This window comes from Parus major, chromosome 4A, assembly GCF_001522545.3.
Source record: "Parus major isolate Abel chromosome 4A, Parus_major1.1, whole genome shotgun sequence".
Classification (NCBI taxonomy): Eukaryota; Metazoa; Chordata; class Aves; order Passeriformes; family Paridae; genus Parus; species Parus major.
The window spans coordinates 390,409-402,851 of NC_031772.1; positions in this window are offsets into that span (position 1 = coordinate 390,409).

Below are 12,443 nucleotides of genomic sequence, written 5' to 3' on the forward strand. Positions count from 1 at the left end.
GCTGAGGGAGCTGAGGGAGCTGAGGGTGCTGAGGGTGCTGAGGGTGCAATGTGGGGGCACCAGCGCCGTTCCCGTGCCGAGGCTCGCGGTGGGGATGGGAGTGAGCCCCTTGGCGAGGGAAAGAACTGCTGTCCTGCAGGCAGCTTCGTGCCCACCAGGCTCGGGGGCTGAGGGGCCCCCAGGGAGCTGTTGTTGCCCTCCCCATGGCTCCCAGTAGCCTCCATTCTCGCAGGCCACGAGTGGGTGCTGCCCTGGCAGAGGGACTGGGGTTGGCTTCTCAGCAGCAGCGCTGGGGCCGTGCTCCATCCACTTGCGTCAATGCAGACCTTTCCACAGACTCCAGTCGTGGTTGGATCAAGCCTTGCATGATTGTGGCCCTTGTGCGTTTCAAAACTCTGTTAATCTATATCTGGATCCCGATGGGGGTAATTGGGATGAGCTGAGCTCAAACAATCCTTGGCAGGAGGGACAGACTGGAGCTGGCAAGGATTTTTGTCCCATTATTGGTTACTCAGAGGAAGGAATTTACGCACCATTTTAATATATGACAACTTGAGGTCTGTCATCTTTAGCATATTAGCAAAGCCTCATTTTTAACAAATCCCAGAGCGTTTACCAGGCATGGTGCTGCAGCTGGGCTGAGCCTGCATGCTGGTCCTGGGCAGAGGTACAGGGACTGCTCTCTGTAGATGCAGAGCAGCCTCTGCTGTCGGGTCAGCGCCGTGGGTGCCAGCCCCAGCCTCCTGGGCTGCTAACCTCCCATTCCCGTTTGGCCCTGCCAGCAGGGGAACTGGGAATACTGGGGCAGAAGAAAGCAGTCGCAGTGCAGCCCATGCTGAAGCTCTTCCCAGCTACTTAAATCTGCCTGCGTGTGCTCAGCAAGTTTAGCCAGCGGTTGTTTACCAAGCTCAGAGGAGACCTGCCTGTCTGCACTAAAATCTTCAAAACACAGACCCAGAGAGGGATTTTACACACTCTCTCAGTCAGTTTGCTCTTCTCCCTAGTGAAAAATCCAGATGGGTGCTTGTGTTGAAAACTGGCTTGTATGAAGTCACACTTTCTGCTTGATATTTCTGGATTTCTAAAGTAGAAGAATTCAACTTGTAAAGATTTTCCAAGATTACTTAGGCTTGTTGTATCAAGACCAAGAAATTAGTCCAGATAACCAGGAAATGTCTAGGAAGGATGGAGGAACTGTGTCTGGGGCTTTGTGTTGTTTGAATGTTTTTGGCAGTTTGTTTGTTTGGTTTTGTGGTGGGGGGGTTGTTTTGGGGTGTTTATTTTTGCTTTATTCTGTGTTTTTTTTGTTGGTTTTTGTTTTGTTTTTTGTTTTGGATGAGGAAGAATTTTAAAATAGTTTTCTCTGTTTTACAAGCATTAGTTGTATTTTTATCAACCAGCAAAGCACCCAAGTACTTAACAAACTGTGTCCTTCAAAAACATTTCCATAAAGAGAGTGCTGAAATAATCAACTGAAAGAGTTGGTGTCAGCCTTAGACAAACAACTGTGTTTCTTGGTAATCTAATGCCATTTTAATATCTTGCTCTTAATGCAGCTGAGAGAATGTTTGATGGACAAGGCACTGATGCTCACAAGCCTGAGTTCAGTTGTTAGGGCTATGTCAGAAATTATTTTTCACAGACAAGTGTGGTTGGAGTGTCAGCTCCCATTAAGTATATTGGGGCCTCTGACATTCAGTGCTAGCACACCACGTTTTGTAGCCTTTGGTTTGGTTCTGTGGTGACAAAACTAGAAGGTCTTTGGTTAACTTCTGACCACTGACATATTAAATGAAGATGAGCATTTGAGCAACATCAGTGATTTCAATTGACTCATCAATTGCCATTGCATAGCAGTCCTCGTGTTTCACTTTGGTAACAAGCTCATCTGCCACATCTGATGCCAGCAATTCAGTCCTTCAAACAAATGACATGTTTGATAAAGAAATCTTTTAAAATTCATTATGCACTTTGGCTTTTGTCTTTCCTTTTAATACAGCATCTGTTGCAGCCGGGGTACATTCCTTGATCGTTTCTGAGTCTGCAATTATTTTTATGCCTGCCCAGTGTCCCAGAGATGTGAAATGAAGCTGCCATGCTATGCTGCTGAGCCCTGAAACTCTACACAGACATTCAATTTAATCTCTTGGAACAGACTGCATTAAAGTAGTGTCATCAGCGCACACTTGTGATAAAAAGACGACATGAAGAAAGACAGTGAACTAAAAGACCCTGTTTTCTTTTTTTTTTCTGGGGAGAAAATAGGATATCTGTCCCTTCATTTGTTTCATGGCTTCCTTGCACAGCCATTTAAATTCAGCAGAAGGCTCCAAGTGTCTAAACTTTATCCTGAGCATTTTTTTTCAGTGCTGGAAAGGAATACAGTTAAGTGTCCCAGAGGGAATTTTATAGAAAATGCTGTGTGCAATGTTAATGACTTGGGATGGGGTTGTACGTTTTTCCATGGAGAGCCAGTAGGGAAACAAATACAGGACTTGATGAGAAGTGTTCTGCAGGGATCCACTGCTCCGTGGCTCCAAGGACTGCCAGAAGGATAATGAGGGCTTTAACCCAAGGTGCCCCCTTGTGCCTCTGTCCTGCTCCATGCCAGAGCTCTGTGAGTATCTGGAGCTGGAAGAAATGACAAACTTCTTGGGTGCCACAAGAGATTGCATCAGCATTACTGATCCTTACTCGGCTCGTTACTGAAAATGCATCAAGCAGCTATTTGGGTCAGACTGCTAAATTTGTAGACACGGAGTGTCAAGAAGCCTTTTTGTCAACTTGGTACCGTTTAGTGTTATTTGTCTTCAAGTTCAAAGCAATCCTGGCCTCAGACTTGTGATATTTTCTGCCCTTTCCCCTTTCTGTTGGCTCAGACCTCTTCCCTTTGAGGTCAACATCAAAATAAAGATGTATGTTTCCTCAGCCTGACCATGGCTCTGACTCTTTAGATCAGCAATCCTATAGTCCATATGTCTTCCCATCTGTCAACTGGCATTTGAAGCCAGCTTGCTCCTCTATTCTTTCAGACAAGTGTGAGAATCAGGAGTTTCTTTAATGACGGTTTCAGGCCTTAAAGTGTTTGCTAAGATACTACCTATTAAGATCCCTTGATGGCACCTTGAATAGAGATCAAAAGCAAGTGAGTTCACTCCACAAATCTGATTTCTTCAGTCAGTTTAGGGCATTGAGAGAGGGGTGGGGAGGGCTCAGGAGGGCACAGCGCTCCTGCAGTTAGGAGCCAGGCTTGGGAAGTGCGAGCCCTGGCTTCTGGGAGTGACGGAACACAGGCAGCTCTGCTGAATCCCTCCAGTGCTGCTGGGCTCCTCGGGGAGCAGACCTGTGCAGCAGGGCTTGGGGCAGCCTTTAGGGTCTGAGCTGGGTCTGGCTTGAGCTAGTGCTTTTGGTGCTGCATTAGTTACCTGTGTCTGTGCCTTTGGCTGAGACATTACTCAAAACCTGTTAGTCACAAACACAAAAATCTGATAGTACAAAATATTCTTCTCATGAATAATTACTACCGGGCTGCAATTTGTCTCTTATACTTTGGAGAGCTGCTAATAATGGGAATCTGTTTGCTGCTTCACCGCTGGGACTGCGTGAAGGGCGATGTGGAGAGGTGCTGCCTGCACAGCATGATCACAGCAAGGTGGACACACTTTCTGGGGGCACCATTTGACTTCCATACTCCCCTATTCTTAATGCTTGTCAGGAGATGATGCAAAGCCCTTGGAATGTTTGGGAAGGTGTTTGCTCTGGTGGTGCATTTCTCCAAGTGACTGTCATAGAGGAATTACTGGGAAGTTGTAAACATTATTTCAACCCAAAGCCTAAAACTCAAGGCCTTGTTGGCTGGGGGGGCTGGAAAATGGAGGGTGCTCACCGTGGGAAGGGTGGTGGCATTGCCCAGGGACCCTCCACAACCACTGCTAACAAAAGTTGCTGTTTGTTTATGGGACCCAAATGTCTGAGAAGAGCTGAGAAGTGCCAGGATGTGGCTGTGTGCCGGAGGATGGTGTCACACTATTGACTGTCAGTGAAGTAAAACTTGACTCGCTGGAGTCAAGGACACCATATGTCCGTAGATTTGTGTTGAAGCCTGCTGAAGTGTGAGCATGAACCTGAAGTCCAGACAGACTTTCTTCGGCCTCAGTGTCTTTAACTGCAGTCATAATGTAATTTCTGCTCCCTGAGCGAAAACAGCTGCTCTGGCTGCCTGCTCTGGAGCCTCACTGCTTTCAAATCAGGTGGTTAGTCAAAACTTGACTAAGACTGTTTCTTTTTAGGATGGAAAACAGAAATGACTTTGATGCAATTATATGTCTTCATCCAGAAGATGTACCAGCTCCTGGACACTGCAGTCAGTAAAGCATCAAGAGTCATTTTGTGTTCCCACTCCAAGCCTCTTCCAGCCAGCTGAAAAAAGTGATCTCTCTCTGAGGCTGTCATTCGGCTTTCTTAAATGCATTTGGCTTTCTGCTCTTATTCTCTGCCTGTGCTCTTGGTCACCCACTGTTTTTCTTTTACAACCCCCACTCAGTCTATTTTGTCTCTCTTTTACATGATGATAGTCAGCCAAATTTGTCTTCATCACAGTCATTTTTAGTGTGAATCCCTATCTGCCTTTTTAGGGGAAAGTAGCGATGGTGATGTATACTTTGGTTGCAGCAGAAGCTGCTGTTGGACAAAATAGGATGAATGCTGTATAAAAGCCTTCAGAGAGCTGTGAAATCTCCATCCTCTCTTCCTTGTTCTCCTGGGAACACTTGCACACAGAGTATTTTTAATGTGAAGCAAAAAGGATTCTGACGAATACTCATTAACATTTTGTTTCTGCAAAGAGACATGATTATCACAAGGCTGCAAGGGACATGTATTCAGTAAAGCTCTTAGATGTATGCTTAGTTTTATGTATATGCTTAAATCTTCCTGATGGCCCCTGCTTTGCTGAATAGACTTATTAACCAAGACAAAACCAGGTAATGGTGGAGCTGATTTGTACTGCTCAGGTACGATGCAGTCTCCAACCTCACCGCATAATAATGCTGTGTGTGGTTCAAGTACCCACCCACGAATCATTTGGATCTTAATTGTGAACAACAAACCCTAAGAGCGGGATCCAACCAGAGAGGCTGGAATTCGGAAAAACATCAGAGCCATCATCTGCTGTGGCTTGTTTACTTCGTGTGCCTTTGTAGTGGGAGCCCAGGTGGAAAACATCCACAAGGTGCTGCTTCTCCACCGCCACTTTGGAAGCTCCAGCCATGAATAAAGATGTGATACGGGCTGCAGGCTTTGTCAGCCACTGGCCATATCCCTCAGGGCATATGCAGGCAGCCCCATTTCCTGCAGCCTCTTCAGAGCTGCTAAAGCCCAGAACAGCCTTTGGCAGGGAGAGTTGATGTAGGTGGTGGTGGGTCTCAGCTGCTCTTCTGAAGGCAGGAGAAAGCGAGTCTGTCTGTGCCTCTTCCTGCAGACCTGCGGGTATGTTCATCTGCTGCTCTGGACGCCTGTGGAAGGTGCAGTGCTGGGCTTGCTTGCCTGTGTCACCAGATACTGCCTTAGACTCGTCTAAGAGTAAAGGTTTCCCACTTGTGCCAAACAGGAACACGTTCTGGCGGGCACAATATGCAGCAGAAGTAAGCAGACATGACAGAAGGGTTTCCAGCATTGCTGGAGTTCTCATATCTTGTCACAGGGGGAACCATACACTCATTTTTCATGAGGTCCCCATTCTTCCAGTCGTTGTAATCCACTTTCTGTGACTCTTTCCATATGAAACATTTCGTTCCTTTTAGCAGCTGTTTGGGTGGAATAATGAAGTCTAAGAGTTCCCCCCAAAAGATTGCATGGTATTAGCTATTTCTTTCATGAAAATGAAATGTTCTGAAGATGTTTTGTATAGCTGAGTGTCATTTTGAGTCACTTGAAGTGTAGTGATGTCACTGGGAACTGCAGTGAGTGTGCAATGGATGGTTTGCTAAGAGGTTTATTCATGTAATACTTCTAAATACTGCTGCAGCCTCAGGGTGTGATCCACTGCAGTCCCAAAAGCCCAGGTGTCTCTCCTGGGAATGAGAAGCTCCAGCTTCTGGCTCTTAATGACAGGATTTTCTGTTTTACATACAAAGAACATTGAGGAGCAGAGGTGTGGCTCAAGGATGTCTGTGGGCACATGGCAGTGTTCAGGTGCTGCAGCTGAACAAGCTGATCAGGGTGATGATCAGGGTGGTGCTTCCATCCTGGTTCTGCACCCTGGGCAGGAGGGCAGCAGTCAGTGCCACTGCTCAGACACCACAAGTACAAATGCAAGAGGGCCTCTTGTCCCTGCAGGGCAGCGTGAGCAACTTCAGAGTATGACAGGTACTTAGTAATTGTCTGTAAAAATCAGTCACCCAAGAACAGCACTGTTTCCTTTAGACTAAAGGGCCAAAAGCATCCTGGTTTAATTTCAGAAGGGCCAGGGTGATACACTGCTGTTTTTTACATCACCATTCATTTTGACTGTGCTGCAACAACAGGTTACTTACGAGATGTGTGTAATTGGGGGCATTTTTATTAGTTGATGGAAAGATAGCTGTGTAATTAATAGACTGGGTAATTTGTTCTAACAATATCCCATATTGTGGCATGATTGTTAAACAGAATTCTACCTAAGCAGAAAAAAAAACTGATTTGCATTAAAGTCTGTTAGTGGCATAGAAGTCAGGATTTCTGAGAAAGCTGTGCTTGACCTTTGGTGACGACTGGAGACCGTAGCACCTGTTAGCATGAAGCAAATGAAGATGCTGTATCACTGCTATTTATATGACAGGGGTTGAGTATTATAAATGTGTCCCTTCTTGCATTAACACATCTTCCAAGTGCACAGGGCTGCTGTAAAAATACAGAACTACAAATGGTTAAATTCCACCCAGCATTTGACACAAGCGATCTTTCTCAGCACATAAGTAATGTGAATGTTATGTTGCACAAATACTTAGAGCTTCATTTACCCTCATCTTCTTTTCATTATTTGCAGGAGGTCTTGTTCTCTGATGGTGTCCTGAAAATACAAAGTGGATATTACTCTTATCTCCGCTGCTGATATTTACTGCTGATAAATAGACTCAGTCAAACGGGAACAAATGTTTGTTTCATAATCCTCCTGCAACTGCTGCCTTCATTATATATGAAGAACACAGAGATTAAGTCTGCCATTTGCCAAGAGCATGCTTCCAGTTTCTGTTTATATAAGTACTCACAAGCAACTATCTTAATATTAACCTGGGCTGAATTTTTTTTTTTCTCTTCTTGGGTAAGATAAGAGGATTAATTATTGATGTACTCACTGTAGCCTTTCAACCTGGCTGGGACTGCCATTTTTTTCCCACATGTTGTAGTAGCTGAAGTATGTTTTCTCCTTAGTGGAGGTGAAGTTTGTACTGCAGTGCATTGATCTTTACCTCCTTAGAAGTTTTATATTTTTAAAATATTTTTTGTGCACGTGGGTAAAGTCCATTTTCTGAAAACGGATTTCTTTTTATCACAATATGTTATTAGACCACATCTTAAGAGTTAAAGTTTTATCATAGTCAGATTCTATTTGCAGATAGCATCATGTGGAGACTGTTTTCAAAAGCATTAACTCAAACCACACGGATGCACAACTATTTTAGAAGATGAGAATTCACACATGCTTTTTATTATAATGCACATAAAACTGAAGTATAATACAGTAGGCTTGGCAATAAAACAGAGTAGTCGATATATAAATTTTATGCCTGGTTCTTTAGATTAATGAACTGCTTTTCTTGATGAATTGAGGATGAATGAGTAAAACCACAATGATCTGATTAGATACTAAATCAGTTGTTTTCTGGCAATTCAGAAATTGTGTATCTACTTCAGGGTTTTTTCTGTTGTTTGTTGTTTTGGTTTTTTTTTTGTTCTTGGGACAACTTGATAACCTTCTTGTGCTAGCCAAACCACTCAAGAGGCATTGTCAGTCTCTTCAAATTCCCTATTGTTCTCGGAAAATCACTTCCTTAAGATGTATCCATATGTTGAGGGTCTCAGTAATACTTTGTGGGAAACAGAGTTATGGATTAAATTCATTTAGTCTGTGACACCACTGAAGCTGGATTCAGCTGGCACAAATACCTCTTGATGCTGCTGTAGCAGGGGGGAGCCTGGCTTTGCCTTCTCTTTTCTGGCACAAGAAGTGGGGAGAGGTCAATAGTCAGCAAGGACAGCTGCCCTTGAGGGAGATTCCTCAGGGCTGAGATTTCAAGTTGATCTACTTCATACATTGGGAACCTTGGATTTGAATTTAGGAATATAAATGAGGTCAATGATTTTCCAAATGAGGTGAACAGCCAGACGACCTCCTTCTGTAGAGCAGGCCCCATATGTGTTTGTGGCAGAGAGACTTTTTCAATCCTAGAGGCACTGGGAAGAAAAACCACAGACGGGAAGCGGCCCCAGGACAGACAAGGCTGCAGAGGCTGGCAGGGAAAGAGTTAATCAGCCCCTCGCAGCAGCCAGAGCCAGGCTCTGTGCAGCAGGTAGTGATTTGTAGGAGGGTTGGGATGGGACAGCTGGGAGAAGGAGCCGATGGCTTTGGGGTGGGGTCTGTATAAAAAACTGTCTCAGCACAAGGGGCTGCTGGACAGGCAGCTTTGCTTTTTGGTTGCAAGGAGCTGTCTCCCAGTCTGTTCCAGATTTAGCTGGGAGAGGGACTCTTTTTTGCACCCTTCTTCAAAGTCCTGCTAAGAGAGGTGCTGCTTTTGCAATGGAGGTGTCCCTTGTGCAAGGTGAGAGCAGAATTGGTGGTCCACAAGCTCTGTGGTATCTCCTTTTGGTGCTGCAATTCCTGGATGTGAGGCTGCCTTGGGTGATGGACCATGGGAACAGAGCCATGCCATAGCTGAGATAAACTCTACACGGGAAAAGATTCTTGTTCTGATTCTCCGTTCCCTTACCCTCTTCTGTAGTGCTGGCCCTGTAGTGCAAAAGTGGTGTGGATTACACCAGGAATGAGTGGTTCCTGGAGGGTGGGGGGCATCCTGTGCCCACAGGGAAGTTCTGGGGTGAGGGTAGAGCCCCTCCATACAAAGGGTGAGTGTTGTGAAGAACGGGAATATGTGCATTTAGGGCTGTAAGGGTTAAATCTGATGGAGAACCCTCCAAGGTGGAAGGAGCAGCTGCTGTAGAGGTCAATGCAGAGTCTTGTGAGTCTTGGAGACTTTTGCCAGGGCTCTGGGAGAGTTATGCCCCTGTGGCAGGAAGGAGGGGATCACCAGGCAGCCCCGGGTGTTTCAGTGTGTGCAGCTGTGTTGTGGCTCACATCGGAGAGGGCTGAAATGGAGGGAGAAAGGAAACAAGTGGTGCAATTGAAGAAGGTGGCAGTACTGACACAGTGGTGAGATGGCGAGTGCAAGCTGCAGGCTGTCTCAGATGGACTGCAAGAAAGGGAAGGAGATGTGCGGCATGCAGAAAAAATTGAAAACATGATAATAATAAAAAAAATAAAAGCTCAATCAGAGAGGTCAGAGCTTGAAATGAGCCTGCCAGGAGTGGGGGTCCTCTCGCAGGGATCCTTTGCACCCGGACTCTGCCATGGCATGCACAGACCTCTGGCTGGTCCCTTTTCTTCCTTGGTAGCGTCTTCCCCCTCCCCCTCCTCCTTTGTCAGGCAACTCGTTAACACTTATTAGCAAGCATCTTCAAAAGGCCAGGAGGAGGGAAAGGATGGGAGAGGAGCTGAGATGGCTAAAGGAAATGATTAGGAGATTCCTTTTCCTTTCTGCCTATTCAAGCTTTAATGACCAGCCCTTGCTCTGTCTGTGCCCTGCATTGTTACCCAGCCCTAGGCTGGGACCGCAGCGCTGCTGGGCTCTCACATCTGGGGCGCTCCCGGTGCCCGCTCACCCTTCCCGTGCTGCGGGTGCCCGCTGGGCTTTTCTCTTCTCGCTGCCCTTGGCATTGATGGCAGTGCTGTGCCAGCACTGCTTCAGTGTCCTGCTCTTCATCTCCGAGTGCACCTTCTTAATCCGTGCCATCCGTGCTGGGCTGCCTCGCTGGGTGTGCCCTTGTGTGATCCTGCCTGGACTGATCTCTGTTTATGTCTAAACATGGCTCATAAATCCTGGGGATCCAGAGCCAAGGCCCAGGAATCTGCTGGGCAGCAAACAGGCTGGTTTAGTAAACAGGATTGTGCCTGCTTGAGGTGGAGGAAAGAGGGTTGAATAAAGGTGACAGAACTTGGCCCATAGCTTTCTATTTCTGCCTTACAGTTCCAGCTGCAATACATGTTCGGTGGTTTCCCCTTGAGCTGGTTATCTAGAGCTGAGCCCTAACCCCATCCAAGGGGATGGCAGCGCTCCCGTTGGCGCTGGGAGGAGAGCGCTGGAGCAGCAGAGGCTGTTCTGGTGTGGAGTGTGGGTTATGTTTGTTTTGCCTCTGCCCATCAGAGTCTTTACCCTTTCCAAGTTACAGTCCAGGGACAGATCCTGGGATGATTTTTATGCATTAGTGAACTCCACAGAGAAGGACTGGTACCTCTTTGATAGTCTTTTGACTGCTCTAACTTGGTAATGACAACCATCCCTCCTCCCCTCCCACCCACCAGACAAAAATTGAGAAATTTCCAGAAGTTGCCGAAGTTCTGCATCTACCAAGGACTCTGCAGGCACGAAACACCAGTGTATGTTGTCTTCTCACAAAGCTCCTGGCTCGTCCTGCAGGAACAGCACCTTGGCATGTAGAGAGCTGGGTGCCAGCAGCACACGGCCGAGCAAGCAGGGGACCTTCAGTGCAAAGGGCAAGAAAGGTTTCATGGATTTCCTGCCCCTACCTGGTGATCTTTAAGTGGGGGTGTATACGAGTAACTGCAGGCACAGGGCAAAGCCTTTATCCCAGGAATGGGTACTTTGGGACAGAGACTGAAAATGTGAGTAACTTTATCAGAATATCTGTGTGTGGGTTGTGGGCTGCAGTTAAAGGTCTAGAATGCTTCCAGAAGTCAGATCTGACTCTGAAAGGCAGTGCTTCATCTGCTCTGGGCCTTGCTTCAGACCTGGCATCTCTGCTGGGCTTCTTTAGTATCTTCCACTGACCCACTGATGCAGATACCTTTAATATCACCCTGCCAGTACCTGGAAAGAGGCTTTGACAGGCCTTGGTTATACAGAGGATAGATATGATTCTTAGTTATACAAAGTCATTTGCTCCAGAAGATGTTCTGAGGGCTCAGGCTCGCTCTGTGGGGATGTAAAGTCTTTGGGGCAGGGACTGTGTGTGGAGACAAAGAAAGGCTTGCTAAATCAGGGGATGTTTTGCTGGTGAGCAAAAGAAATTTACTCAGTTTGTTGACATTTGTGTCAGCATCAAAGACGAGAATTTGAAATGAAAGGGCTTGGGGGAAGGGAGTAAGTGATTTAGTTTGTTCTGTTTTTAAGCTTGTAGAACATACCATGGGTAATGTGGAGAAAAACCAGACCAAAGAGCTGCTGCTGGCTGGAGTATTCCTGCTCGTATTCCTGCTCCCAGTGCCGGGAGCCCGAGTTTACACCAGCTCCTACAAGGCTCCTTCTTCCAACAGCTTATTATCACAGTCTGCTGAGAGTGGGAGTGAATCTCCTCTGTGTCAATAGCTGAGGGTTTAATTTTAAACGGGGGAGAAAAATGGATTTTCAGATGAATACTGGAAAATTGGAAATATGCATGGAAAAAAAGTACACAGAAGAATTGGTGAGCTGGAAAAAAAATAGACTAATATTATTTTTAAGTGTTTTTCAGAGTATATTCTTTATCTGGTACTTATTCCATGCAGCATTTTGGAAAGTATTTGGCAAATGCATAGAAGTAATCTGTAGGATACTTTGTAGTCAGATGCAATAACTTAGATTAATTTACTGCCTTCAGAAATAGCTGTAAACAAATGCACTGATTTATGTGTCAATTTAAAATTTTTGTGGGGAAAGAGTTGCAAATGTAGAATACAAAAAATATTTAGGACAGACATGTCAAAAATTTTACAGCTTTGTAGTAAGAGAAGAGGGGTAAATTTCAATTATGCATTTTATTAACATCTCCTTTTTAGCTCTATAAAATGGTAATAATGTTAAAATCCCATCCTGGGAGATAATGTCACATGGTTTGCCACTGATAGAACTTGAGGGCATTAGCAAATGCTGGTGGAGTTAACCACTTGTTAATCAGTTGCTCATTTGCAGCCAAGTCTTGCTCTAGCTGGACTGGAGAAAATCAGATGATAATTTTGACTGGAGGTGGGTTTGTTTTGAACGTGGTGTCTTCCTTTCATTCCTATGATAAAACCAGGTCATCTGGTACTGAACTTTGATGTGGTGGCAGGTCAGCAGGTGCTGAGGTGTCTGTGGGGCTGGAGGCAGCAGGAGCAGCCCTGCTGGCCACCGGTGGCTCCTGGCAGTGTCCTG